The sequence below is a fragment of the Carcharodon carcharias genome, chromosome 23 (assembly GCF_017639515.1).
Source record: "Carcharodon carcharias isolate sCarCar2 chromosome 23, sCarCar2.pri, whole genome shotgun sequence".
NCBI classification, from domain to species: domain Eukaryota; kingdom Metazoa; phylum Chordata; class Chondrichthyes; order Lamniformes; family Lamnidae; genus Carcharodon; species Carcharodon carcharias.
This window is the reverse complement of record NC_054489.1, coordinates 49,124,727-49,130,726: the sequence shown is the minus strand read 5'-3', so window position 1 is coordinate 49,130,726 and position 6,000 is coordinate 49,124,727.

The window sequence follows — 6,000 nt, the reverse complement described above, 5'->3', positions numbered from 1 at the left end:
TGTTTGCCCTGTTGTTTGTGTTTTCCTTGTTGTGTGTGTTTGCCTTGTTGTGCGTTTGCTCTGTTGTGTGTGTTTCCTCTATTATTTGTGTTTGCCTTGTTGTTTGTTTTTGCTCTGTTGTGTTTTGGCTCTGTTGTGTGTGTTTGCTCTGTTGTGTGTGTTTGCCTTGTTGTGTTTGTTTGCTCTGTTGTGTGTTTGGTCTGAAGTGTGTGTTTGCCCTGCTGTGTTTGTTTGCCCTGTTGTGTCTGTTTTCCTTGTTGTGTGTTTGCTCTGTTGTGTGTGTTTGCCCTGTTGTGTGTGTTTGCCCTGTTTTGTGTGTTTGCCTTGTTGTTTGTGTTTGTCTTGTTGTGTGTTTTGCCCTGTTGTGTGTGTTTGCCTTGTTGTGTGTGTTTGCTCTGTTGTGTGTTTGCTCTGTTGTGTGTGTTTCCTCTGTTATTTGTGTTTGCCTTGTTGTTTGTGTTTGCTCTGTTGTATTTTGGCTCTGTTGTGTGTGTTTGCTCTGTTGTGTGTTTGGTCTGTTGTGTGTGTTTGCTATGCTGTGTTTGTTTGCCCTGTTGTGTGTGTTTGCACTGTTGTGTTTTTGCTCTGTTGTGTCTGTTTGCTCTGTTGTGTGTGTTTGCTCTTTTGTGTGTATTTGCCCTGTCGTGTGTTTGCTCTGTTGTGTGTGTTTGCTCTGTTGTGTGTTTGCTCTGTTGTTTGTGTTTGCTCTGTTGTATTTTTGCTCTGTTGTGTGTGTTTGCCCTCTTGTGTGTATGCTCTGTTGTGTGTGTTTGCCCTGTTGTGTGTGTTTGTCTTGTTGTTTGTTTTTGCCCTGTTGCATGTGTTTGTCCTGTTGTGTGTTTGCTCTGTTGTGTGTTTTTGCCCTGTTGTGTGTTTGCCCTGTTGTGTGTGTTTGCCTGTTGTGTTTTTGCCCTGTTGTTTGTGTTTGTCCTGTTGTGTGTTTGCTCGGTTGTGTGTGTTTGCCTGTTGTGTGTGTTTGCTCTGTTGCGTGTGTTTGCCCTGTTGTGTGTGTTTGTCTTGTTTTGTGTGTTTTCCCTGTTTTGTGTTTTTGTCCTGTTTTGTATTTGCTCTGTTGTGTGTGTTTGCCCTGTTGTGTGTGCTTGCCCTGTTGTGTCTGTTTGTCTTGTTGTGTGTGTTTGCTCTGTTGTGTGTGTTTGCCCTGTTTGTGTTTGTCTTGTATTGTGTTTTTGCCCTGTTGTGTGTGTTTGCCCTGTTGTGTGCGTTTGCCCTGTTGTGTGTTTGCTCTGTTGTGCGTTTGCTCTGTTGTGTGTGTTTGCTCTGTTGTGTGTGTTTGCCTTGTTGTGTGTGTTTGCTCTGTGGTTTGTTTGCTCTGTTGTGTGTGTTTGCTCTGTTGTGTGTGATTGCCCTGTTGTGTGTGTTTGCCCTGTTGTGTGTTTTTGCTCTCTTGTGTGTTTTTGCCTTGTTGTGAGTGTTTGCACTGTTGTGTTTTTGCTCTGTTGTGTCTGTTTGCTCTGTTGTGTGTGTTTGCCCTGTAGTGTGTGTTTGCCCTGTCGTGTTTTGGCTCTGTTGTGTGTGTTTGCTCTGTTGTGTGTTTGCTCTGTTGTGTGAGTTTGCTCTGCTGTGTGTGTTTGCCCTGTTGTGTTTGTTTGCCCTGTTGTGTGTGTTTCCTCTGTTGAGTGTGTTTGCCTTGTTGTGTGTGTTTGCACTGTCGTGTTTTTGCTCTGTGGTGTCTGTTTGCTCTGTTGTGTATGTTTGCTCTTTTGTGTGTATTTGCCCTGTCGTGTGTTTGCTCTGTTGTGTGTGTTTGCTCTGTTTTGTGTTTGCTCTGTTGTTTGTGTTTGCTCTGTTGTATTTTTGCTCTGTTGTGTGTGTTTGCCCTGTTGTGTGTATGCTCTGTTGTGTGTGTTTTCCCTGTTGTGTGTGTTTGTCTTGTTGTTTGTTTTTGCCCTGTTGTATGTGTTTGTCCTGTTGTGTGTTTGCTCTGTTGTGTGTGTTTGCCCTGTTGTGTGTGTTTGCCCTGTTGTGTGTTTGTCCTGTTTTGTGTGTTTGTCTTGTTGTGAGTGTTTTCCCTGTTGTGTGTGTTTGCCCTGTTGTGTGTGTTTGCCCTGTTGTGTGTTTTTGCCCTGTTGTTTGTGTTTGTCTTGTTGTGTGTTTTTGCCCTGTTGTGTGTGTTTGTCCTGTTGTGTGTTTGCTCCGTTGTGTGTGTTTGCCTGTTGTGTGTGTTTGCTCTGTTGCATGTGTTTGCCCTGTTGTGTGTGTTTTCCTTGTTGTGTGTTTGCTCTGTTGTGTGTGTTTGCCCTGTTGTGTGTGTTTGCCCTGTTATGTGTGTTTGCCTTGTTGTTTGTGTTTGTCTTGTTGTGTGTTTTGCCCTGTTGTGTGTGTTTGCCTTGTTGTGTGTGTTTGCTCTGTTGTGTGTTTGCTCTGTTGTGTGTTTCCTCTGTTGTGTGTGTTTCCTCTGTTATTTGTGTTTGCCTTGTTGTTTGTGTTTGCTCTGTTGTATTTTGGCTCTGTTGTGTGTGTTTGCCTTGTTGTGTTTGTTTGCTCTGTTGTGTGTTTGGTCTGTTGTGTGTGTTTGCTCTGCTGTGTTTGTTTGCCCTGTTGTGTGTGTTTGCCTTGTTGTGTTTTTGCTCTGTTGTGTGTGTTTGCCCTGTTGTGTGTGTTTGCCCTGTTGTGTGTGTTTGCCTTGTTGTGTGTTTGCTCTGTTGTGTGTGTTTGCCCTGTTGTGTGTGTTTGCCCTGTTGTGTGTGTTTGCCCTGTTGTGTGTTTGCTCTGTTGTGCGTTTTCTCTGTTTTGTGTGTTTGCTCTGTTGTGTGTGTTTGCCTTGTTGTGTGTGTTTGCTCTGTGGTTTGTTTGCTCTGGTGTGTGTGTTTGCTCTGTTGTAAGTGTTTGCCCTGTTGTGCGTGTTTGCCCTGTTGTGTGTTTGCCCTGTTGTGTGTGTTTGCTCTGTTGTGTGTGTTTGCCTTGTTGTGTTTGTTTGCACTTTTGTGTTTTTGCTCTGTAGTGTCTGTTTGCTCTGTTGTGTGTTTGCTCTGTTGTGTGTGTTTGGCCTGTTGTGTGTGTTTGCTCTTTTGTGTTTGTTTACCCTGTTATGTATTTGCTCTGCCGTGTGTGTTTGCCCTGTTGTGTGTGTTTGCCCTGTCTTGTGTTTGTTTGCCCTGTCATGTGTTTGCCCTGTTGTGTGTGTTTGCCCTGTTCTGAGTGTTTGCCCTGTTATGTGTGTGTTTGCCCTGTTGTGTGTGTTTGCCCTGTTGTGTGTGTTTGCCTTGTCATGTGTTTGCCCTGTCGTGTGCGTTTGCCCTGTTGTGTTTGTTTGCCCTGTTGTGTGTTTGCTCTGTTGTGTGTTTGCACTGTTGTGTGTTTGCCCTGTTGTGTGTTTGCTCTGTTGTGTGTTTTTGCCTTGTTTTTGTTTGCTCTGTTGTGTGGTTGCTCTGTTGTGTGTGTTTGCTCTTTTGTGTTTGTTTGCCCTGTTGTGTCTCTTTTCCTTGTTGTGTGTTTGCTCTGTTGTGTGTGTTTGCCCTGTTGTGTGTGTTTGCCCTGTTGTGTGTGTTTGCCTTGTTGTTTGTGTTTGTCTTGTTGTGTGTTTTGCCCTGTTGTGTGTGTTTGCCTTGTTGTGTGTGTTTGCTCTGTTGTGTGTTTGCTCTGTTGTGTGTTTTCTCTGTTGTGTGTGTTTCCTCTGTTATTTGTGTTTGCCTTGTTGTTTGTGTTTGCTCTGTTGTATTTTGGCTCTGTTGTGTGTGTTTGCCTTGTTGTGTTTGTTTGCTCTGTTGTGTGTTTGGTCTGTTGTTTGTGTTTGCTCTGCTGTGTTTGTTTGCCCTGTTGTGTGTGTTTGCCTTGTTGTGTTTTTGCTCTGTTGTGTGTGTTTGCCCTGTTGTGTGTGTTTGCCCTGTTGTGTGTGTTTGCCTTGTTGTGTGTTTGCTCTGTTGTGTGTGTTTCCTCTGTTATTTGTGTTTGCCTTGTTGTTTGTGTTTGCTCTGTTGTGTTTTGGCTCTGTTGTGTGTGTTTGCTCTGTTGTGTGTGTTTGCCTTGTTGTGTTTGTTTGCTCTGTTGTGTGTATGGTCTGAAGTGTGTGTTTGCTCTGCTGTGTTTGTTTGCCCTGTTGTGTCTGTTTTCCTTGTTGTGTGTTTGCTCTGTTGTGTGTGTTTGCCCTGTTGTGTGTTTTTGCCCTGTTTTGTGTGTTTGCCTTGTTGTTTGTGTTTGTCTTGTTGTGTGTTTTGCCCTGTTGTGTGTGTTTGCCTTGTTGTGTGTGATTGCTCTGTTGTGTGTTTGCTCTTTTGTGTGTGTTTCCTCTGTTATTTGTGTTTGCCTTGTTGTTTGTGTTTGCTCTGTTGTATTTTGGCTCTGTTGTGTGTGTTTGCTCTGTTGTGTGTGTTTGCCTTGTTGTGTTTGTTTGCTCTGTTGTGTGTTTGGTCTGTTGTGTGTGTTTGCTATGCTGTGTTCGTTTGCCCTGTTGTGTGTGTTTGCCTTGTTGTGTTTTTGCTCTGTTGTGTGTGTTTGCCCTGTTGTGTGTGTTTGCCCTGTTGTGTGTGTTTGCCTTGTTGTGTGTTTGCTCTGTTGTGTGTGTTTGCCCTGTTGTGTGTGTTTGCCCTGTTGTGTGTGTTTGCCCTGCTGTGTGTTTGCTCTGTTGTGCGTTTGCTCTGTTTTGTGTGTTTGCTCTGTTGTGTGTGTTTGCCTTGTTGTGTGTGTTTGCTCTGTGGTTGTTTTGCTCTGTTGTGTGTGCTTGCTCTGTTGTGTGTGTTTGCCCTGTTGTGTGTGTTTGTCCTGTTGTGTGTTTGCCCTGTTGTGTGTGTTTGCTCTGTTGTGTGTGTTTGCCTTATTGTGTGTGTTTGCACTTTTGTGTTTTTGCTCTGTTGTGTCTGTTTGCTCTGTTGTGTGTTTGCTCTGTTGTGTGTGTTTGATCTGTTGTGTGTGTTTGCCCTCTTGTGTGTGTTTGTCTTGTTGTGTGTTTGCTCTGCCGTGTGTGTTTGCCCTGTTGTGTGTGTTTGCCCTGTCATGTGTTTGTTTGCCCTGTCATGTGTTTGCCCTGTTGTGTGTGTTTGCCCTGTTGTGTGTGTTTGCCCTGTCATTTGTGTGTTTGCCCTGTTGTGTGTGTTTGCCCTGTTGTGTGTGTTTGCCTTGTCATGTGTTTGCCCTGTCGTGTGCGTTTGCCCTGTTGTGTTTGTTTGCCCTGTTGTGTGTTTGCTCTGTTGTGTGTTTGCACTGTTGTGGGTTTGCCCTGTTGTGTGTTTGCTCTGTTGTGTGTTTTTGCCTTGTTGTGTTTGTTTGCTCTGTTGTGTGTTTGCTCTGTTGTGTGTGTTTGCTCTGTTGTGTTTGTTTGCCCTGTTGTGTGTGTTTGCCCTGTTATGTGTTTGCTCTGTTGTGTGTGTTTGCCCTGTTGTGTGTGTTTGCCCTGTTTTGTGTGTTTGCCCTGTTGTTTGTGTTTGTCTTATTGTGTGTTTTGCCCTGTTGTGTGTGTTTGCCTTGTTGTGTGTGTTTGCTCTCTTGTGTGTTTGCTCTGTTGTGTGTTTGCTCTGTTGTGTGTGTTTCCTCTGTTATTTGTGTTTGCCTTGTTGTTTGTGTTTGCTCTGTTGTGTTTTGGCTCTGTTGTGTGTGTTTGCTCTGTTGTGTGTGTTTGCCTTGTTGTGTGTTTGCCCTGTTGTGTGTGTTTGCCCTGTTGTGTGTGTTTGCCTTGTTGTTTGTGTTTGTCTTGTTGTGTGTTTTGCCCTGTTGTGTGTGTTTGCCTTGTTGTGTGTGTTTGCTCTGTTGTGTGTTTGCTCTGTTGTGTGTTTTCTCTGTTGTGTGTGTTTCCTCTGTTATTTGTGTTTGCCTTGTTGTTTGTGTTTGCTCTGTTGTATTTTGGCTCTGTTGTGTGTGTTTGCCTTGTTGTGTTTGTTTGCTCTGTTGTGTGTTTGGTCTGTTGTGTGTGTTTGCTCTGCTGTGTTTGTTTGCCCTGTTGTGTGTGTTTGCCTTGTTGTGTTTTTGCTCTGTTGTGTGTGTTTGCCCTGTTGTGTGTGTTTGCCCTGTTGTGTGTGTTTGCCTTGTTGTGTGTTTGCTCTGTTGTGT